The sequence below is a fragment of the Thermobia domestica genome, chromosome 11 (assembly GCF_964235325.1).
Source record: "Thermobia domestica chromosome 11, izTheDome1.hap1.1, whole genome shotgun sequence".
Taxonomy (NCBI): Eukaryota; Metazoa; Arthropoda; class Insecta; order Zygentoma; family Lepismatidae; genus Thermobia; species Thermobia domestica.
In genome coordinates this window covers 28,338,086-28,363,543 of record NC_137464.1, presented here as the reverse complement: position 1 = coordinate 28,363,543, position 25,458 = coordinate 28,338,086, and positions in this window count along the sequence as shown.

Genomic DNA, 25,458 nt, shown 5'->3' with positions numbered 1-25,458 from the left:
ATCGAAACTTTTGACCCCAACCACGGATATCCCTCTTAAATAAAACTTTGACAGAATGTTAGAAACTTTAAAGGTATGCTGTGAAGAACAGCAACGAACTAAAACCATTAAGAAGGAGAGAGTAAGGTGTTTTTGTAGAAGAGAAGAAATGTATAGCACCAAAGTTGAAGGGGAGAAAGTAGAGTATGGAAGTGACTAGCCTTAGGTTGATAGTGGTACAATCCAAAATTGGAAAGTGAACAACAAATTAAGGGAATCATAGGAATGAAGAATATGAATTTGATTGATTGCAAGCTCTATGAATATCTTCAACATTTAGATTGTTGATAGATGGTGCGGAATGTTTAGTAATTGCAGAAAAGTGCTAAGAAAATAATAATAAAATTATATCCGTGTATTAAAGTTATTTTTGGAAAAGCTGCTTGTGTGCTACTACCTGAATTGAGACTGGTTGCATTCACTTTAAAAGATGTATATTCATATAGCCTAAGCGTTTAGCTTTCGTCATAAGTGTAGAAATTATTCCTCTTAAAGTATCCGTAAACATCTTTTATGCTGGTCTTCTTGTTAATTGAATATACATATATATTATTTTTGTATGGACACAAATAGATGAAGTATATCTGTGCTCCAGATATTCAAAGACAATTTTAAGTTTTGCTGTTCCATTGCGAGTCTATACAGAATAGATGAAAACTAGAAAGCTCATTAAAACTCTTAATGCATTTTTTTTAAAAAATACACAATTTGTATAAGATAAATATATTTCTTAAAACGATATATAGTATTACTTTCTACTTTCAATTCATACTAACAACAATCTGACACTACGTCATTATTTGTGCATTGTATACCGTTTGTGGCAGTTCTGTTGCTCATGTGCAAAAATTGTCGTGCAGTGTTCAAAGACCTCGTGCTTCAATTATTGACAAGAATTTCATTTTAATCTTCATATTAATCTGTCGGTATCTTTTAGACAATACTCTAGAACACTATCGTGAGTATTACCAAAAAATCTGTGATATTTTGTTTCATGACATTCCTGTCAAAAGTTCTGACGGGAGAGTAATTCATTTCTGCAATTTTGTCCTGTTTAAAAGACGCCTTCAACATCACCATTAAGCCTTTGAAACAATTACATGGAGACATGGGATGTGATTTCTACCATTTATTCCAATGTAGTTTGTTGCAGTGGAAATTGAGATAACCACCTATCGCCAATAACCCCATGCCGTAAACGTCACCAACACCTAGTGGTACATTTGCCGGTAAATGTCGATCGTCGATATAGCGATGCTTCGAAGGATTGCCTCTGGTGTGACACTGGGGGCAGGGTTTCATCGAGTCGAAACATACATCTAGAATCGGGGTGTTGAAGGTACCACCGCATAGCAGCGAGGACTACGCTTGGATCCGCTCTCCTTCGATTCGTCGCGGAGAGATCAACAGGAAATATCGCCACTTATGTGCATACGGTTATTATTATATATTATTTCTTCCTGACGAATTGTTCCTAAAGTGAGCTCCTGTGTCAAGTGCAACCCCTCCCTCTACATCATGAAATGAACATCGTGAGGTGAATGTGTATAATTGTATGAATTTAGATAGTAATTGTTGCCTATCATTAGAAAGTGTATGGTGTCCTGGTTCGATTCACAGTGGGAGAGCCTTTGGAATTTTAACTGTCCTGGATATGAATGTATTCGTGTCTGTCGAGATAGGTAATAGTTAAAGAAGCTTTGTATATGAGAAAACTCTGCTGCTCAGCAAACTAAGAAATGATAGGTTGATGAGAAGAACACGGGAGTAGTAATCGTAAACTTAGTGGTTCACGCCCACCCAAGGGTACTTATTTTTACTTTTTTGTGTTTCCTAGACTCACACTAGTGTAAATAAAACACGCATATAAGCGACTTAACATATTTTGGGATAGTCATTTTTTCGATTCATTGGCGTTTAGTCGCGTGAATGGTGGGCCACTGTGGGTATAATTTTCAAAACGGAAGTGGAGTCACCGAGGATCATCGCTGCGGGACCGCCAATATTTGGCGGGATATCACTAGTTACTCATTGGTGGTCCGCCGATGCTTACGGCATGGGGAATGCTGATTTACAATAACACACAAGAGGTTGTAGTGGCAGGGCTTTTCGTGGCCATGCGTACTTTGGAAGCTCCTCGGACACAAGCCAAACAATTTTTAAATTTAATCGCATGTGCACTTTATTAATTTTTCTAAGCGTTAATAATGAAGTGCTTTAACTTACGATGTAGAAGCTTACCAATGAAAATGTTCAGCAAGTATTATTAGATTATTTACCTTTCAGAATTCCAACCTATGGAATGCGTAAATGTAGAAATTCTTATAGAACGGCTACATCAGTCAAAATAGGTCTGACATATCGAGAAGCGTTTTCTTCAGAATCGATTCAGCCTCCCAAGAATAAGTTAACCTTATATCTTCAGTTAATTCTTTACTCAAATTTAAGGGGATGCAAATTAACAGTTTCACGTTTTAACATTGATTGCTACAGAACTAAATCGACAACAGATAAGGACAAGCATACTTTTAGAATCGACTCAATGCCTGAATAAGGTATCAACTTCATGTTGTCTTTACACGGAAACCGGGAGTTATACACATTTGCTATTACTTCTGGTTCGAATGTTAAGGTTTTGTTGTTTTCTTTTAATCTAAAAAGAAATATGACTGTGCTAACATAAGATAAGTAATTCCTGTAATTTCATACGTAAGCTTTAAGGCAATCGTACGATGACTACAAGAGCTCCACTTCTCATGGATGGAAAAAAAAAACTTTTAGTTTTAGGTGCGTCGGTTATGCAACGTAGGTTGAACGAGACAGACGATTAATGCAAGTCTACGATTATCAGAGAATTGCTGGCATGATAATGCAAGAGGAAGGAGAACTGCGACAACACATATGAATATAATGTTGTTTATTATAAACTTACATGACATACAATCGACTACGCCTCTCGTGCCATTGCTTAGCGCTCTTTTCAGCTATAATGTTCTTCGTTTCAATTTTCATTTTAAGTGGAATATCGAGATAATGAGAAAAAACTAGACAACACTGAATTTCGACGGAGAGTAGTTTTGTTCAAAGGTATGAAGCGATATTAGAAAAGGTTCTGATTATCGTATATCTTAATTAGTTTCTAAGATGGAGATAAAAATGGAGATATTTGTAAATTGTAATAAATAGTACTGGGCTCAACCTATACCCCTTAAAAATTTTTAGGTTTGGAGAGTTTGATTGCTGGATTAAGTTATTCAGTTGTAGCTTTTCATTTTACTACATTAAAAAAATCCAATCTGGGCTGTTGTACCCACCTTTTGTAACGTGCCTCTTCATGTCATAGAAGAAAAGAAAGAAAAAGCTGCCTATAGCATTTCACTATCCTTTCCAGAAACTAAATAATTAGACTCATTAATTCTAAAATTTTCTTACATTCCAAAATAAATATGCTATAATTTAGCATTATTAATGTTATGCGCAACGGCTATCCATTTTAAAGAAAATTAAATTGTTTACCTGTAGGGCTTACATCCAAGAACTTGTGGTAATGGCATTACGATGAGCAGTCTAATAAATCTTTAGGCCTGTATCCAGTCATCCCATGAACTATTATTTAACTTAGATGTTATATTTTTTCTTATATATATATATATATATATATATATATATATATATATATATATATATATATATATATATATATATATATATATATATATATATTAATGAAAGAGTGAATTTTGAAGTTTAGTAAAACATTTATTTCTTTTGTTAACAAACAACTAAAACTCAAACATCAGCAATGGCAGAAAAGAAGAAAAGGAAAAGAAAAAATAATTATTTATAACAGTTGCGTTAAATTCAAGAGGAAGATCATAATTTAGACATACAATTTTATTATTATTCCTGAATTTATATTAATAATCCATTGGTATGTTTCGGGGTATATAAGATCTTACAATAAACTGTAACTGTTAAATATATTTCTGATCATTGAAGTAGTTAGCTGCGGAATTATAGTATTTATCGCTTTGGCCATTCTAGATATCCTTCCATTGAGATATTCAGTATATTTTGACCATATAGATGATATCAACATTGAGTTTCAGAGTAAGAGTTCACGGTAATACCAATTCACAGATTCCTTCATTAGGCTGCATTTGTCTGTCAGGCTGTTCACATTATTCAAACATATTATTATTATTAACTATTTAAAATTTAAACTTATTGTCTTGAAGAAATAGCGCTCAGTTGACAGGTGATTCACATATTTAAGCATATCCTCACATTTCAATATCCTTAGAGCGCTCGGTTTACATATAATTCGTATATTCAAGCATATAACCACATTTCAATATTCAACTTAACATTCCTTACACCTTATCACCTGCATTCGTTACATTTCAACACATTTAAATCAATCATATATTACTAACTAATAACAGAAAACCTAACCTAACTAACCTACTCTAACTTAACCTAAACATATTATCCAAAGTACTTCAAGTACTTAGCACATCCAAATTATTATATTTCTGTGAGGTATTAACCGTGAACGAAGTATAAAATTATATCTAGACCGAAGTAGCATATGAGATAATTACTATCTTTGTTAGCAGTTAATAATTACTAGAATCAGCGGCATTCAGCCATAGTCCATTATAGCATATAGCTAATATAATGAGTTGCTTTCTAATTTTTACTGTTAATATTCAACAGTGTATTCCATATTTAAGATTGATAACATGGATGACGATGTTCAAAGGACACTTATTAATATTCCAAGACCTGTCAGCGATAAAGTTAATTTTCCCTCCATAGGCCTACCCGATAATTTGTACAAACGGAAAGAATTTAGCTATTCATAGTCAAATATTTAGTTTTCTTCCGTAAAATTTCCATCATTACGAAAAGTTTTCAATCACAAAGTTATTTTTACTTAAGGTCACAAATTCATAACAAAATGGCGACTAACTTACGAATTCCCATAGAAACTAATGTTCAGGATTTTATGTCTCACTTACGTAATTGGCAAGTACCTAGATTTCCAAAAGATACTTAGGTGGTTCTAAATTAAATTTTTCCTAAGGTTTGTGGTCCAATTGCCTTTTTCAGGCATAATTTCTAAGTTTTGGTACTGCCTTATACACACGAACTTACTTCATTTTCTATTTCATTTTCACTGCAACGGATATCATAGCGCCCTCTAGGACAACTATTATTATTCTAACATATTTCCATATATATATATATATATATATATATATATATATATATATATATATATATGCACTTTATTATTAAATCTTGTATTATTTCGCCTTCTAAATTTCTAATTTAAATTTAGCTACCCGCTTTTATCACTATTATATATATCCACTATAAATTTTATACTTAATTTGAACTACTACACTTCCTGTTTCTAACATCCGGCAAGCAAATAAACAAAGGATTTTCGCTTATCCACAACCGTAGCTGTTATCATTTAATTGACCATACAACTTAGAAATTCATCTGCAATAGTTTGTAAGTTTTCTTAATCTAAGGAAAATTAAATTTTATTAATTTTACGGAGAAAACCTACTATATAAATTTACTATACGTTTAACGCACATAGGCCTATTTCACCAATACGATTATTCACTCAGTTCTTTAACATGCGGGGGGCGCGGTGGCTCAGTGGTAGAGCGTTCACCTCTGGTGCGTGGGGTCCCGGGTTCGATCCCAGCCCCCGCCAAGTGAACTTTGTGCTGGACAAACACCGTGCTCGTGGGTTTTCTGGGGGTTCTCCCGTTTCCTCCCACTTTCTTCATTCCACCATTTCACTCATCTCTCATAATCACCGTCTCCTTTAGCCTAACCGGCATAACCGTGGGACGTAAAATTTAAAGATTTCATTTTCTTTAACATGCGTATTATGTGTTTCTGCTCTGCATGTCTAATGAACGCCATAACTGTCCTCTGAACCCTATTTATTTGCTACAAATGGAAATTTTGTAGTTCGAGAAACAAGCCTAAATACCGCTAGTGTAATACAGGGTGTCCGAGAAGTCCTTCCCTGATTACAGAAATTGATAATTCAGGCTAGAAATAAGATAGAAATATGAAACTGGTGTTGAATTGTTTACAAACTATAAAAGTTTTTGTCTGTGTTAGGTCTACCGAACACGTGTACCAGATCTTGAAACCCTGCAGCAACGAATAACCACAGTCGTTGCATCGATCCCTCCAGTGATGTTGGCTAATGTGTGGATGGAAATTGAATATCGCCTAGATGTGCTACGTGCTACCAAGGGTGCTCATGTGGAAGTGTACTGATGTGACCAAAACTTTTATAGTTTGTAAACAATTCAACACCAGTTTCATATTTCTATCTTATTTCTAGCCTGAGTTATCAATTTCTGTAATCAGGGAAGGACTTCTCGGACACCCTGTAGTAGTAATTGTGTCACCTGATCGCGTTTTTGACCCCGACTTTTGTGACGTCATAGGTCAAAGGTCAATGACCTTGGCCCGGGGACAATGACCTAGGGATACATAGGACCACCCCCTTCTAAATTTTGGCAGGGGTACCTTGGCCCACCCCCTAAATTTTGGCAGGGGTACCTAGGACCACCCCCCTTAAATTTTGGAAATTACCAAATCTAAAAATTGGGTGTGGTAGCCTATGACCAGGGTATGTACCTCTATTAGTACTGGGGGTCTATGTCGTTCCCTTTCATGAGTAAAAAATTGCCAAATGTTCAAATTTCGGAGGTTTTGACCTAATTTATCCCCTTTGATGAGGTGTTATTACCCTATATAGTTATATGGGCGTATACAGGGTTCCATTACCTTTCATAAAATATGGGTATATTAATGCACCCCTTGAAAAATTTGGGAGGGGTACCTTGGCCCACCCCTTAAATTTTAGAAATTGCCAAATTTAAACATTTGGTATATTAGTACTGGACCCTAAAATGTATTATGATAAATTTGGGTGGTCCATCTCGTTCCCTTCTAGGGGTACAAAATTGTCAAAATATAAACGTAAGCAATACGTTGTACCACGTGTTTGTTCTTTTGGCCCATTTTATTTCATTGGATGAGGTCCTATTACCTTATATGGTTCTATGATTATGTATAGGGGTTTATTTCCTACCATAAGACATAGGTACAGTTGTGCACCCCTTTAAAAATTTGGGAGGGATACCTTGGCCCACCCCTTAAATTTTAGAAATTGCCCATTTTACACATTTGGTATAATAGTATAGCACCCTAATATATATTACTATAAATTTGGGTGGTCCACCTCGTTCCGTTTTAGTGGTACGAAATTGCCAAATTTTAGTACAACCACGTGTTTCCAAACAAACAAAAAATTTTGAAACAAAAATTTCAAACAAAAAATTTTAAACAAAACTTTGGAAAAAACTTTTCAAACTAAATATTTCAAACGAAAAAAAATTCAAACCAAAGTTTCAAACAAAGAATTTTGAAACAAAAATTTCAAACAAAAATTTCGAAACAAAAATTTTCAAACTAAAAATATCAAACGAAAAAATGTCAAACCAAAGTTTCAAACAAAAATTTCTAAAACTTTTTTAAATGTTAAACAAAACTTAAAACTGAATGCAGCAAAGATTTGAAAATCAGCAACCAATCAGATTGCACGAAAGATAGTGATCAACCAATCAAATTGCATCAACAACAACTTTGCCAGTGTTGTAGCATGTATTCCCTTAAGACTATGAGTCATAAGATTCAATAAGGTTAGCTATGTATCCCTGTACACTACCTCATCAAGGACAATCACGTGGTACATCGTATTGCTTACGTTCATATTTGGCTGTAATAATCAAAACCAATGACGCAATTTCATTTGACAATTCTCAAATTATCCTACAAAGTTTAAATGTAAGAATGTCCTGGACTCCTAATCCCATCATAGTTAAATAACTGATTACGTGATCATACTCATATTTGACAATGATTTACCCAATGAATGAGATACTATCCAATTTTAAGAACAATTACCAATTATTGATATGACAATAAGAAATGTACCCCTCCCAAAATTTAAGATTGGTACACAAATACACCTGTGTTTTACGAAAAAGTAATAAATCCTGTAGTTATTCAATAATAAAGCCGTATCAAAAAATAGGTCAATAATTTTTAAATTTTGAATATTTGACCATAAGAGGAATACCAACATCTACAATGGTCCTAGAAAACGTTTACCGAATTATGTTATTTGATAATTCCCAAATTTAAAAGAGAACATAAACATATAAAGGTAATAAACCATATAACGTGTTAAATAGGGGTGAATAACCTCCGAAATTTGATTTTTGGTAGTTCTTTACCCATGAAAGGGAACGATGTGGACCATCCAAATTTATAGTGGTACATATTATAGACCTGTACGAAGATACCAAATGCTTATATTAAACAATTTCTAAAACTAAGTGCGTGAGCCAAGATACCCCTCCCAAATTTTTAAAGGGTGCACAAATGTACCTATGTCTTATGATAGGAAATAAACCTATATACATGACCATATAACCATATAAGGTAATAAAACCTCATCAAAGGGGAGAAATTGGGCCAAACACCAAACACGTGGTACAACATATTGCTTATGTTTATATTTTGGCAATTTTGTACCCCTAGAAGGGAACGAGATGGACCACCCAAATTTATCATAATACATTTTGGGGTCCAGTACTAATATACCAAATGTTTAAATTTGGCAATTTCTAAAATTTAAGGGGTGGGTCAAGGTACCCCTCCCAAATTTTGAAAGGGGTGCACAAATATACCCATATCTTATGAAAGGGAATGGACCCCTATATATGACCATGTAATTATATAGGATAATAACACCTCATCAAAGGGGATAAAATCGATCAAAAACCAAACACGTGGTATAACGTATTGCTTACGTTTATATTTTGACAAGTTTGTACCCCTAGAAGGGAACGATGTGGACCACCCAAATTTATCATAATACATATTAGGGTCATGTACTATAATACACCATGTTTAAATTGGTCAATTTTCAAAATTTAAGGGTGGGCCAAGTTACCCCTCCCAAAATTTTCAAGGGGTGCATTAATATACCCATGTCTTATGAAAGGTAATGGAACCCTGAATACGCCCATATAACTATATAGGGTAATAACATCTCATCAAAGGGGATAAATTAGGTCAAAAACCTCCGAAATTTGAATTATTGGCAATTTTTTACCCATGAAAGGGAACGACATAGACCCCCAATACTAATAGAGGTACATATCCTGGTCCTAGGCTACCACACCCAATTTTTAGATTTGGCAATTTCCAAAATTTAAGGGGGGTGGTCCTAGGTATCCCTGCCAAAATTTAGGGGGTGGGCCAAGGTACCCCTGTCAAAATTTAGAAGGGTGTGGTCCTATGTACCCCTAGGCCATTGACCCCGGGCCTAGGTCATTGACCTTTGACCTATGACATCATAAATGCCGGGGTCAAAGTGCAAAACGCGATCAGGTGACGAAATTACTACTGTAATGCTAAATCATAAACATAGTCAGCAGCAGTAGTGTTTACCAGCTGGCACAGATTAAGGATATGCAGACCACAATAATTCCTGCCGAAAATAACCCATAGGTTTTTCAATCTTACATCATATTATAAAATCTACGCTTTTATGTATATACGAAGATATGAAACTATATTGTTACTGTTTACGTTAAAATTGAACTCTAACACAGTGATCAAATATAATTAAAATTTTAGGAAAACCTCTGGTATGCTGTCTCTGGACAGCCATTTTCCAAAATGGCCGCCACTCACGAGATATAAGTGTCTATATATCTCGTGAACCAAGGTACTTAGAAAGGTGATTTTGGTGTCAAAGTATATGTTTTCGAGGTCTCTGAATTCAAATATGGCATCGTCGGTAATGTCACTTAGGAAACTTACTAGCTGGCAACACTGTTCTCTTTAACGGCCAACTATAAAAAGCTACTGATGCATATTGCACAAGGATGTAGCGTGCCCCTTCCAGAACTACAGAAAACCAATTTTTGCTGGTAGTTGACATCACAGAAAAACAGATTTTAGAAATTAAAAGGGTGTCTATAGGAAAAAACTGGCTTTAAATTCAATATGGCGGCTAGTTACCAGGCCGCCAAGTAATGGATTTATTCAAAAGCCTGTAAGGCCTCACTCATTGACCTAAAGAGTTCAAACGAGAATCAGAATGTAGAGGAAAAGACAAACGTTTCAACCCTTTTACGGTTTAGGCCCAGGAAACGAAGTGTATTCTCAGGGGGAGCGACAAAATTAAAAAATGCATACATTTTCAATGAAAAACAGAACTTTGACCTATTGTTTCCAGACAACTATATCTACAACAATGTAGCTACAAAATGTCCTACAAAATGTTCTTTGCAAATATCCCGTAAGATTCCATTTCTAGTATGTCCGTAATGTGCATAGCAACTTGAGGACAAGGTAGCAAAGCCCTGTTTTTTGTTCATTCTTTCATTTCTGGGGCTATATCCCCGTATGGGCCAGACAAAATTAAAATTTACTATAGCCTGTAAAATTCTTTTGGCGCAGAACGTTTGATTGCTGTAATGAGTTATTCAGTGACCAAATAAAATAAAATTCTAGGTAGACACCTAATATCCGGTTGATTCCATCTTGGCAACCATCCATACATCCATCTTTTAAATATGGCAGTTGGTATAACACCCACCAGATTATCACGGAGACACATACACTTGGTGATTGATTTCAAAACAATCCTCTGTTTTTGGATTTGTTCAATGCTATGAAATTATTTTCAAACTAGTTTTAAATGTAGTACACTGTTTTTGGAAATTAATTCTACAAAGGCAATTAATTCTACCCGTAAGGGCGAATACGAATCAATTATTTTAGTTTATGTAGGTAAAGAGAGAATGATAATATTGGATGTAAAATTCTATAATTTATAACAAATAGTAAAAATCTTATATACAAAATATTTCGCTGGATACAAATATATTTCTAACGTATAATTATGATAGTTTTATTCATTATCAATCTTCTTTGTATAATGTAGATTTTATGTTATCTCTGTCATGAAGCAGTTTGTTTCCTTATCAAAATTTTCACTTTTCACTTTTTATTTGTTATTAGACGGTGCACTATTACACTTGCAGTAAGTCGTACACTTGTAAAATACACTTCTGCAAGGACATCGGTAATTGTTACGCAACATGCAATCACATCATTTGGCAACGGCTTCATGAATGTTATTGGTCGCAAAACACCATTCAATGCAGTCCATCTAAAAGTACACGCATCCATTTCCGGAAATGGAGATATCTTTATTATGCAGTTACAGTACTCCACTGATTGTACACCACTATTCCAGTATCAGTAGTTGACAGAATTGTGATTGAATCATATTGATGAATGATCGTAGATATCACATGGCAACTGCCGTTTAGTTGTCTTTGATTACAAAGTAAGGTATCTAAATGTGAACTCTATAGGAAGTGGTCCAAGCTGTTGGTGGATTTAAGAATAACCCTAAAATTAGACTAAGTTTGCAGAAAAGTAGTGTTTTGGATGGGTCAGGATCACAGGACTCGCTTAGTGCAAACGTCCTTGTCTTCGGGAAATTTAATAATACGTGCAACGTAAACCCGGGATTATCATATGTGAGAGAAAATTAAAGGAACAGGATGCAAGATTTAATGAAGTGTTTCGAGAATAATAACAGTACAATAGATCATTCTTCGCATTTTGCTTTGATACAAAGCACCATTCATAACGCCAACTCGTCATAGTAAAATACATGTATTAATTTTAAAATTCATTATAGATGGTACTAACAAATTTTGTTAACAAATTGAAACAGTCGGTAACCTACGTATCAATAATAATATATTTACTTTCAGAATAAAATCAATGTATATTTTTCATGGGAACTGTTTATAAATAGGAAAATACTTGCAGAAAATCAAAGTTTAAAAGTTATACTGAAATTGACTTTCTGCTATTAAATAAGGAACAGGCACTCTTAAAGCTTTCCTCATGATACTTTGATTCAACAAAGAATTTATATATTTTGAGTTTATACATAACGCATGTAGACAGTCGAGCCTCTTTCCGTTTTCACTCAAATTATTATAAAATATTAAGAGGTTTGATTACAATCATATTTTTTTCTTCTTTTGGCCAATATTGCTAAATATTACTATCATAGCTATTTTGTGATTATTGGCAGGTCACTTGCTGCAACTCAGAAGCTTTGATGTACGGTGGTCCTCAGTTGGTCTCTTTGTCTTGACCAACTGAGGAATTATCTGTTTTAATACATTCCTGCAACTAGTCACCTTCGCCCCTCCCTCCCTTTCCTTCCACCTACCGTCTAGCACGTCCCTCCTAATACAGTTCCTTCTCAGCCAATGTACCACCTTCTCTTAATTATATATAAAATTCTTTTCTCCCTTTCTGATACTATTTCTAACACATTCTCATTCATTTACCGTTCAAACTAGCCAATTTTCACCTTTTTTCTCCATATTCACGTTTCGAAAGCCTCTATTTTTTTCATCACGTTTGCCTAATGTCCATGTTTCTGCTCGATAGAGTACATATGGGAATCACTAAAACAAAATCCCAATATTTAATTAATGTTTGTTCAATACAAACATTAACTAACCGTGCTTGAAAAGGAAAAAAATCTGACGCGTTTAAAATGTAAAAATAATTTTGCAGTTCATGGTATTTGAGTAATCTGTGCTATCTACATTTTCATTCATGCGTCTCACAAGCAAGGGGCGCGAAATCGAGACTCGAATTGCGCAATAAGAGTTACATATACTGAAAGAGTATCAGGTAGTTAGTAAGTTACCAAATTATTAGCTGCAGTCCGCCAGTAGGGAAAAAGTTATGGGACTGTAAAGTTCAGAGCTTGGCGTACGAAAACCACACATAACTTAGCATTAGGCTTGTTACTAATCGTATTGACAAGAGATAATGAACTCTAACGTATTCCCATCACAGAACATGATGTTTGGCATAAGAAAATCTGTATGAGAAGAATTGTCAGCTTTGCCATCCATAGAAATTACAGTGTTGCCAGAATAAGAATACCGCGAAAAGCTTGGTTTGCAGCGAATGAAAGAGCAAACATAACAGTTTTTTTTTTGTGACATTATGTTTTCGTGGTTCGCACGGAACTACGTTTTACATAATACGTTATTTAGTTTGTACGAATCAAAGTAGTTATACTTGTGTTAACATTCAGAATATTATTTAAACAGAAGTGCAAAAGCTACCAAGAGAACACTAGTATGAAGGTGCTTCGCAAAGTAGACCTAACGATAAACCTGTGAAAATGTCATTCGGGTTCGTATCGGTTTGTTCGTTGGGCATTTATCGTGAGGCATACCGACAGACAGACAACACAAATGCCGAGCATCGCGAATCGTAAAACTCGGTTCGTGTTGTCAGTGATATATCATCCAACGCCGTGATATATCACCCAAGCGGGATACATGGACTTCGCACCGGAAGAATTCCAGACACCAATTCAGTACTGTTTTGACTCCCTTACCACAGAAATGTGTTATCACTGCGCGTCGTTAGCTATCGTCCGATGTGCATATTGTACTAACTGTTTTTGTTTGGATTACTCGATACTTTTTGCTCTTCATAGCAATTGTATGGCTTAACACTGTCATTTACATAGCTATCTCCCCTTACCAAACAAATACCATTTGCTATTGCACACACAAACAGGTTATTCCTTCTGTTTGCCATACACTCTCATGTTCACTTTGCAGCCCCAAAATTTTGCCCTACTGGAGGAGTGCAGCTAATAACGTGGTCATTTCATGATTGGTGCTCTTTCAGAATACACTTTATAACCCGTATTGTGCAACACAAGTCCCGATCGCGTACTATTTCCTTGTAAGTTTTTCGAGGTATTCTTATTCTGGCAACACTGTAATTTCCATGGATGCCAACACTGACAATTCTTCTCATACATATTTTCTTATGTCAAACATTATGTTCTGTGATGGGAATACGTTAGAGTTCATTATCTCTTGTCAATACGATTAGTAACAAGCCTAATGCTAAGATTTGTGTGATTTTCGTACGCCAAGCTCTGAACTTTACAGTCCCATAACTTTTTCCCTACTGGCGGACTGCAGCTAATAATTTGGTAACTTATTAACTACCTGATACTCTTTCAGTATATGTAACTCTTATTGCGCAATTCGAGTCTCGATATCGCGCCCCTTGCTTGTCAGTGGTAGCATCCCCAGTTTGGGAACCAGTGAAGTGTTGGATCTGTTAAAAATATAAAAAGATTATGGAATGTGGTGATTTATCTTATAAGTAGTGAAGCGTGGGCACCCATTTAAAAAAAATATAAAGGTAATCGCCTATGTTGTACACTATCATACTTACACGAAGGAAAACTATATTACATTTATAATCATACATTGTGTTTTCATTACTATTGGCGCATCGTAGAATTTATTATCCCTTATATCCAGAGTAAAATTTACCTATGAAAACATAAAACTTCTTAAAAGAAAGACTTGCAAGACTCTTGCAAGCAAGACCAAGACCAAGACAAAGACTGGGTGTGCAAGACCAAACCCACCCTGTCCTTGTTCTTCGTCTTGCATTGGTTCATCACTACATGTGACAATACGTCTCACTCGGATAGTTGAACTTCGGTATAAATCTACCTTCACCAACTTTTTTGTGACCAAATTAGAAGAGTTGGCTAACATATGAAATAGTATCAAGGGCGTCATTTGAGGAAGCCAGGAGACTTTTGCCCCCTGGGTTGGAGGCTCACATACTTTGTAATAAATTGTATACTAATGTACTAATAAAAGACGTGAAAATCTTATGTGGGTGGATAATCTTGTCCTCGCGGGCAAAACCTGAAATGGCGCTATATCGAGAACCACGAACTCAAAACATTTAGTAACATACCATCTCGTTTGTGCAAATAGTAATGCACGTTTTTGTTTAGTATACGACAATTACAAATCTATAGCAAACATAAAATTTCGTACCAAGATATACGTCAATCTAGATATAGATCTACGTCATTAAGAAGAATCAATATTTATACAATGTAACTGCACAAAACAATAGATATTAGTTTGTTTTAGATTGTGTAGCAAAAAGTTTCATGTGTGTAGATTGATTACAGGAGTACAGCAATTTTGAAATAACATCAAGCTAAAATCAGCACTGTTGAAAAATCAACATCTGTATCTACAAACTAATGGGCATAATTGTCGTTCGTCCTTGGAGCAACAAAATTTTGATTTGTGAAAATGCGATTAGAAAATAATACCAATTGTAAAATGGTAGTTGAAGAAAATTATTTTTGTTATAAAAAGCCATCAAGCTAGTGTGTTTTTTTGAAAGATTCAACACTTATACGCATTAAGGATCTCAATCACATCACCGTTTGTAAACAAACAATTACAAAATTATACAGTCAGATAGTTATAGGATTCAGTGACATTTTTCTTGTCCGAACTTTCATCTTTATTTTATTAATAAGGAATGTTTCGAATTGATGCTTATAAACTGTGTCTGTAAAAACTGAAACGTGAATCAATAAGACCCTTGAAGATGTGACATTTTCCAAAAGTTGTAGTTAGTAATGGACGAGAGAAACAAACTTCTTGCGAAATCAAGATTTGAGATTCGTGTTGTTTGGTTCGAAACGAGTCCAAATGAGTTTGTGGTTTACATCAGTGGTTTGCAATTAAAATGTCACAGGAGATTCATTGCATTTGTCATCATGTTTTAGAATTTAAAAAAAATGAAAGATTTAATAATAAGTTAACATTTTGTCAGATTTAACTAAAAAAAAAAAGGGGGTTGATCGTTATGATAAATCAAATAAGATCGATGCTGCTGATTTCAATTAAAAATCGCTAAATGAAATAAGGTTAACTATCGTAGGTAAAATAAGTTCAACTTCAGTTTCCTTCAATATGTTGGTCACTGCTCTAAAGTTATAACATTTTTCAAATTCAATTCATTATTCAATATTAAAGTTGTCCCAAAAATGCTTGTCCTTTCTTCCATATCAAATATTTTATTATTAGATAGAATCACTCTTTTCTTATTTTCCATCCACTTTCTGATAGTCTCAATAAAAATGTTGAATACCAGTTGAATTTTTCCAGAAAATAACAACAACAAATACCACTTCCCCCGAAATTCAGGTATTAATTGGAATGGGTTAGGGTCGGACCACGGAACAGTATGTAGGTTGTTTAAGTTCTGAAACACGCATGCAGAAAGCAAGGAAATGAAATTTTTAAGTTTTACTCAGTGGCGCGAGCTGGGATTGAACCAAGAATCCCATGCACCACAGAGAACGCTCTACCACTGAGTCACCGCGCATCTCCTTGTTTGTTATGTGTCATTGCATTGCATTGCATGGGAATGTTAAAGTGTCTTTTCTTGTTTCCTTGAACTCACTTCGAGATTCGACGTATTTTATGATCTTGTCTTACTCAGCACTTTTTTCAACGTGTTAACTACCTGGATTAGTTATACTCTCATACAAACCTTCAAATGGAATTTAGATTGCTTCAACTAGTGGCTACTATAAGTCGTCCGATGGATCGGGTGTTTTTTACTAAAATATTTATTGTTATTTTCTTCTGTCATAGTTGTATCCCTCTAATATCACAAACTTACACCATTCCATACATTTTCTCATATTTCCCTGTTCTTTATATTTGCTTTATTAGACTCTACTTGGAAAACTTATCATGAACTTCATTCGTTGTTCTTTGTAATTTATCTTCCTGTGCATCATTTTGCTATTCACAATAATACTTTTATAATGGCTTTTCTTTCCTTTATTTTCTTTAATATATCATACGTAATCCTGTCTCTTAACTTTCCCTAGTCACAATGGAATCTATCTTTTGTTCTAGAAGCTCGTGCAGCATAGTTTTATATGCCCTTATTGCTTTTTTCTCCTTTTTACGTACTTATCTCTGTATTTTCATACGAATCATTATTTCACTTTTTTATTATTAAGTTGTTCACTATAAAATTTATTCTTCCCTATTTTAAACTAGGGAAGAAGACGTTACATCACATTTCCAGGAGCATCAGATGAAATATCCAATGATGTATTCATAGAAATTTTAGTTGGTATAAACTCGATTGTTTTCAAATATTTAGTGCACACTAACCCTTATACCCTCTCTGTTTTAATGTGAGTATCCGTCCATCCATAGAGGGTTTTCGTGTTCTTTGTTCGTGGAGGTTACGTTGAGGTTTCTCAATTGATAATGTATTCTGTCTGCATAGATTGAACATCACTTTCCCTTTTACATTTCTTTCGTCCAATCCATTATTGCCTACTGTATTGACGTATGTACGTTTGTACGTATGTAATATATGCTTGTATGTAATCAATATATAAAACACGCTCAGTGTACGTTCCATTTGCAGTGTATGGTGTAACTGCGCTTCAATTGTAAGCTTGTGCTTGTGCCTAGAGTTGTTGGAACTATCTAATTTCCAGGGACATCAATGTTAGATTTTACGGAAATCAGACATTTGGTAGTCAGTTTCGATAATGTTAAATAAAATCGAAAATCCTTTTGCTTAAAAATTGGTTGTCACATTATATTGTCTTTGAGTGTACGAAATGTGTTAGCAGTTGAAATTTACCGTTGCATTTACGTAGTGCATGCTGAACAGACCATGAGTGCGGAGATAAGTGAAAAATAGTACGCAGATAAGTCTGAAAGTTCAACGAAACACAGAACAATGTGCATGATAAGGAACGCTTAGAGATTTTGGAAATAAAATTTTCTCATCATTCAAATAGAGTAGGACACATTTCGCTTGATTTTAATGTCTTTTTGCACCTCAAAGTTTTCCTTGCTGCAAGAACTTTCAGGGTAACTATGCAGTTAGACAAGCTGTTAAAGCTTTTCATCATTGGCGGCATCCCTAGTCAATACAGAGATAAGAAATAGAGTGTTCCCTTTAGGAATACGTTTAGGAATTAGATTCGTGGGTTTTCGGTATCTATTACCATATTATCCCGTCACTTATGAGGGGTGAAGTCCTTTTGTGATCACACTACCAGGAGAATGGAGACGAGGACAGTAATGTGGAAGGAAGAGTCTATCCTGGGGACATTATGTTAGGTACAATATCAGCATTTGACTAGTGTGAATCAGGTAAAACTAGGAAATCCTTTGTCAGGACGGCTCTTACATTTTTCGAACGATTGTATGAATGAAAAATATAGACCAGGAACCGCTCGCGCCAAGGGCTATAGCATTAGCTATTGCTACGCGGCGTGGATGAGAAAAGGAAAAATAAACTAGTTTGAAGTTACAAAGGCAAATATTTAAATACAGACAAACAGTCACAGGAATAAGATTAACCTTTGTGTGCAATAAGGTTTAGAGAAAACAGTAGGTACACACAGAAAACAAACATAATTTGAAATTGTCTCAGGATGAATTTATTATTATGATTCTAATCACGTCAATTAGTCTAAAACGGGAATTATCGTATTTACGCATAGCATGTAAGAATATGTCGCTTACCAAGAGGATACTATAGAAGTGAAAGTGAAATGAGCGCGAGTGAATTGAGTGTATGAAGAAAAGTAAGGCGTAGAGTGTGTCCCAGTAGATACGAAAAAAATAGTGGAAGTTGTAGATCAATCATCCATAGACCCGACTCCACGTAACGGTAAAGTGACATGTAATGGATTGTAGATGAACATGTTTCTAGAATAAAAGGTAGTGGACAGACTACCGGTTTGATTTCACACATCATATATATTCCTTACTGCTCTGGAGTTGTGAAACATTATTTCAGTTGTATAATATTATTAATATCTTAATGTATTTATTTTACATACATATTTTCTTGTTTCAGCTCTGTATAGTTGATAAGGGTTAGTAATCAGGAGCGGAGCCTAGAAAAACTAATAACTGGTTATGGGCCAAATGTTGATGAATAACAAATTTACGTTTTTAAGTTCGTTTATGAAGTAAAAATGTAAATTTAGCTAATATGTTTCCACAATCAAAAAAACCGTCATATTTTCTGATAATATACATGCAATTATAAATATTAAATGTTGAACTTTACTAGTTTTTTAGTAGTGAATATCAAAGATACTACATGCAAATAATATCTAAATAATTAGGAAGGAGGATATCTCAAAATTGACCCACTTCAATACAGATTACTTTGGAGCTTAAATTAGCCATGCCAACAAACTCTCATAATAAGAGGAAATGAACTGACCTGAAAGGCGAAAAGGTAAGCCCACCTCTGCTTGTTTAGTGGCTAACACGTGAGCCTATGGTGCAGATGATCCTAGGTTTGATTACCGACAGTAGAGCACTCCAATTTAATGCCATCATTATTCACTTTCAGTAATGATCCATCTCCTTTGGCATAAATGTAGGACTTTAAACTAATTTTATTTCAATTTTACGAAGAAATAGGGAACTAGGTACATATTAGTGGAATTTGTTTAGAGACAACTCAAATGTGTGTTGCTAGTTATCAGTTCTAAAAAGTGGCCTCGTACAGTGGCCTTCCAATGTAAACTTGTAATGGACAACACAGTCTTTCATTTAATTGTTATAATACCGTTTTTTCACATTCTTGCATCCTACAATTAGCTTCATTTAATTGTCCTTACTTCCAGGCCAATAGCCAAGGAGGTAAGTGTGTGCTACCTTGAGTCCACCTTACATTTTTGATTGTTGTTTTGAGAATAATGAACGGAATGTTTCAAGGGAAATGAGCTCCTCGGGCAACTTCCTAATAAAAAGCCTTGTCACTTGGGCACAAAGTTTATGAATGGTCTACTACAAACGTTTTGGTAAAATTACATCCCTCGCAGTATATTCTAATCCAGTAGATTTCGACTATCATTGGGAGGCGCGGTAGCTCAGTGGTAGAGCGTCCTCCTCCGGTCCTTGGTGTCCTTGGTTCAATTCCAGCTCGCGTCGTGTGGACTTTGTGGTGGATAAATACCGTGCTCGTGGGTTTTCTCAGGTTTTACCGTTTCCTCTCACTTTCTTCATTCCACCATTTCATTCATTTCTCATCCTCACCGTCTCCTTTACCTAACGGGCATAACCATGGGGCGTAAAACTTAAAGATTTCATTTAATTTTCATCTTTTTCCGACTACCATCATCGTGTAAAGTCGAATGAGTACCTCCCTGTTAATATGTAACTACGAATGTATTATGAATGATATGAGAACTGATGTCTGACAGAATTCTAAATATTCATGATTAGAAATCTCTACGCAACAAAAGTGTGACAGAAAGGTTTAATGGTGGCAGTATTTTTTGTAAAGTTTCTTATTTTTTATAAGAGGTTAGTTTACTAGAGGAGAGCTATTCCGTACAAAGAAAGTTTAAACTATTCTTGCTATATCTGCTCTGTACCTGCTGTATCCATGGTATCCTGCAGATAAATTTAATTCTATTAAATCATCCTGAGCGCTAGAGCTTAAACATATTCGAGAACGAACGTTAATTTGAATAATTTTCCTCGCATTAGAAATTGACAGCTTAAGATGTTGTCTCAAAATGGAGACCAATGTAATTTTAAAATCGATACTCAAATCATACATAGCATTCGTCAATTCAAAATATGATCCCTTAAAGGTTAACATGTGTAGAAATTAAAACTATATTAAACATTATAGATTTGAATTTTTTTATGGACAGGAAAGGAAGAAGTGTTCCAGTTTCGATCACCACTGATTACGTCTGAGCCTTCGTCCAACGATCCATTAGAAATTTAAAATGTCCTTAATTAGCAACTCTAATTTGTTACATTTCGTTTCCACACGAACTAGTAAGGGTCATTCAAATATTAATGGTCAAAGTTAAAAATGGTAATGACCTTTGTACAAATAAAATAAAATAGCAAAGCAAATTGATATTAATTGTCACTTGCACTCTTACTCTATCTGAAAAGTACTAAATTGGAGCAATAGCCTTATAATTTACAATTATATCTTCACAATAGTTCTAACTCTTCAAATTATCTGTAAGCTACTCCTAATAGACAGAGAGCATCAATACTCACAGACACATTATTATACTATCTTAATAAAAATTAATAAAATGAAACTTCATATTAAAGCATCTATCAACGTAACTACATGTTAAATCAAGGGCATTATATGACATAACATAAAATATTTGTAATATGCTGTATATCATTTCTAATAGTAGATTTTTCACTGAATGTATTACTGTAATATTTTTGTCCATGTAATATTTTCGCTTCATTTATGAATTTTTATTTTATTTTATGTGATGACTTAATTCCGTGCTTCATTCACATTGTGTTTCCTTTGTATCATGTGAAGTAAGAATTATTTGCCTTTCATTATCTTACTTAGAACAGCAGGAAACTTAAATGATCGGCTAGTGTTCCCTCTCCACAAATTAGGGCCAATCAATAATCAATGTTAAATATCTTTTATATTGCTAATGCCACTAATTCTGAACTTATAATACTACTAGTTCTGCAGAATATAACACCGACTTCCTAGTGAATTCTCTCTGGTAACAAGATCTTTCTTTTATGGTTGATATTACTAATAATCATATTTGAATGTAAAACTGCATGGAAAATATACGACTATTAGCATAACAACATGAACGATAATATAAAAAAAAGCTTTCGAATGCAAGTATGTGTTCTAGAAAATGTAAGTAGACATTCTAGACTTTACACAATCTACAACATGCGCTAAGTGCAGAAACAAGTTCAAGGGACACTCTTAGTACAAAACGTTTGACGAGCAGTGTTTCTTCCAGGCCTGTTTTTTGGGGGCACTGCTCTCCCCCCCGGAGCTCTGAGAGTGCCCGCCGGAGGAGATCAAACTAATACATCTATAATAAAATAATAAATACAATAGGACCAGCAGTGCCTCCCGTAATACTAAGTGTGCCCCCCGGAACATATTTTGCTGAAACAACAACTGTTGACGAGAATATTCAAAGTTTGAAGACTGTTATCGAACGTATTAGATGTATTTAAAATGAACTCAATCTGTGTTCTGACAATTTTTTAATGGACGTTGAAAAAAGTATCAATCCATTTTCAAATAGAATTAACCTAAATTTAGTGCCATTCAACTTGTAAGGAAACACTCAGTGAAGTGGCTCTTCCTGAATCTGGAAAAAATTCTTCTTGATAAAGAATAGAATAAATATGAAACTTGACGCAGAATAAATTAAATAAAACGTTATGTTTTAGTCTAATGATATTAGAGATGCTACTACATTACTTTTATACACTACCACTATGATTTGAATGACACTAACAATCAACGTAATAAAATACACATTTTGAGAAATATCCAGTTTACTTTACCCTTTACTGGGCAGTACAAGAATTGAATTGACGTGATTACTTTCATACAATATTCATGTACAAGATTTGCCGGTCACTTCTTTAGAAACTTCTAATCTTCGTCAACAGGGGACAGTCAAATTTAGTATTGTAGAAGCCTGTTCTCGACGTTCCGCGAAAGATAATTTTTTATTGTTTGATTTATAGTTTCTTGCTCTGTAGGAAAATATTTCAACGAAGGTGTTGGTAATTACTGAGAGTTTTCCTATGATAATATACCATAATAGGACAATGATTATCTGTAGCTACATATAAGAACTATTTTATGGTAATGTTGTTTTGAAATAAACACCCTGTACAGTACAAACCCTCAAATCCGAACCCCGGAAATTCGAAAACCCGGCAAATCCGAACACGTTCTCAGGAAAAAAAAATAACTACAGCTGGAAAATGAAAAAAATAGATTTAATCACACAAATTTAGTTTTTTTAAAGGTTCTAACATATTTAGTCTTAATGCTTATTCAAAACGTTATACAATAAAGTTAAGTTTAGATAAAATAGGAAATAGTTTACGTTTACTTACCTATTTCAAAAATCCAAAACAATGAAATCATTTTATGTTAATTGGATTACGATTCACACGAAACATAACAACACAAGATTAAACAAACACTGATTTTCACTTGAAGTCAGTTATCTTTAACTGTCGAAGATTAGAAAATCTTCCCGCGGAGGCAATTCCAAGCCAGCGTCGCATGAACATCACGCGTTTGGAGTGGCTGACGGGTGTTGTTCCAATCATTTTGGACATGAGTGTACACCCGCCAGTCAAGGTCACTGCCCTTTCGACCACTGGGCCACCCTGTCTAACCTCAGTCGTTGTTTTACCGCCAATTCAGTGACGAAATAAGTACGTAATATTATTTCCCGGGTAATCCAAACCCCCGAAATCCGAACAGGCTTCAACCCCAATTAGTTCGAATTTGAGGGCTTGTACTGTATTTTGCAGCCAAATTTTAAAAAATACAGTTTGAAAAATACAAATTATTATCAGGAATACACGGTTCAACCACAAAAGCAAACTAAATATTTTAATGGTAATGCTATCAATGCTTGCCAATTAAAGGGTTAAAATTAACCTTTCCACGATTAATATGTAATAGTAAGTTTTGATTTAATATGTAAAAGATGAATTAATCCGAACAATTTTGGACATTGATTTTTCTTACGTTGTGATTTGGGTAACATAAAACATTATTTTGTGATTATCAACCATTGTACACGCCGGTACTTTTCACTAGATTAAAACGTATTTTCCTGTTTGTGCATTTAACATCGGTTAAGAGTTTTAGTGATAAAAGGGCACATTCATGACAGATTTAAAATGTGGAATAATAATATTCCTTTTCCAATACTTTATCTGTATACAATTTGCACTTCAACGCATCACATATATTGCTTTGTAACAGAATGCGAGAGAAAATGTTGATAATGAAGTTTCTACTGGCATTAAATCAAACTGTTTACTGATAATTTCTGAGATGGTTAGGTGTATATATTCAAGGTACGTAATATTTATCTATGAATCATGACGCTGTATTACAAGAATCATTACTAAGTAAAATGTGTGAGGCAAAGTTCTATGAACGTATTTATTTAATAGCGTATTCAATCTTCTTGTAGAATTATACAGTGTGCGGGACGTAAAACCGGCCCGTCGTAATATTCTGGTATATTGTGTTTTTGGCAACACTTGAATAATCTACCTTCCTACCAAGAAATGGCGTATCGAGGTCGGGTCGTCTTACGTGATCTGCAGCAGTCACGTGCAGCCACAGCCAGTGAAACTTGTCGAAACCAGTTGAGAAAAAGGCCTCGTTGTGTTAAGCCGAGTGAGTGTCAGTGTGTGATAATGCCGTATTCGATACCCGAGCGTGTTGCCATTGTTGAAGGGTTCATTCTCACTGGATCTTTTGTGAAAACAAAGAATTTGTTTCGGGAGAAATTTCCAGGACGTTCTGTGCCAGCAAAAAGCACCATTCAGGAATTGATTGAAAAATGGCGGCGTACAGGATCGGTTCAAAATGCTCCCAGGAACAGACGACCATCTGTCTGCACACCTGAATTAAAGATGCAGGTGGAGGAGATAATGACAAGAAGTCCTCGAAAGTCAACCAGGAGATTGAGTCAACAGGTTCATGCGAGTGAGAGAAGTTGCATACGTGTTTTAAGGGGACTGAAATTAAAACCGTACCAGATAAGTGTTGTGCAAGAACTGAAGGACCCTGACTTGCAGAAGAGGGTGCATTTCTGTTCATGGCTGTTGAGCAATGTTGCCAGTGGTTTCTTGGATCCACTAATGCTCGTCATGAGTGACGAGGCGTGGTTCCACCTGTCTGGGTACGTAAATTCCCAAAACAACCGGTATTGGTCGACAGAAAATCCACACGCAATCCACCAGGTACCCTTGCATGATGAGAAGATTGGTGTTTGGTGTGCCATTTCCGCCACACGCGTTATTGGACCCATATTCTTTGAGACGACAGTGAACAGTGACGTGTATATGGGAATCCTGGAGGAGTTTTATACACACTTGACCGAAGAGGAGCGTCAGTTATGTTACTTTCAGCAGGACGGTGAAACATGCCACACATCAGCTGCATCATTGTCCCTTGTGCATGAGATGTTTACACCAGAGAGGACAATCAGCAAAGGCTTGTGGCCTTCTCGGTCACCAGATTTGCCAAGTGTGACTTTTGCTTATGGGGACTGATAAAGGGAAGAGTATACGGACCACATCCACACACAATTGAAGAACTCAAGACCAGGATCAAGGATGTCACCAATAGCATTACAACACAAGAACTGACAAGGGTATATATGAATCTCCTCAATCGTGCTCACATGTGTGTTGAAGTGGGCGGAGGACACTTTCAGCACCTGCTGTGAAGGCTGCTGTGAAGGCGAGGAGTCATATTCAATACATTACATTTCATTTAATGTGTTCACTTTAC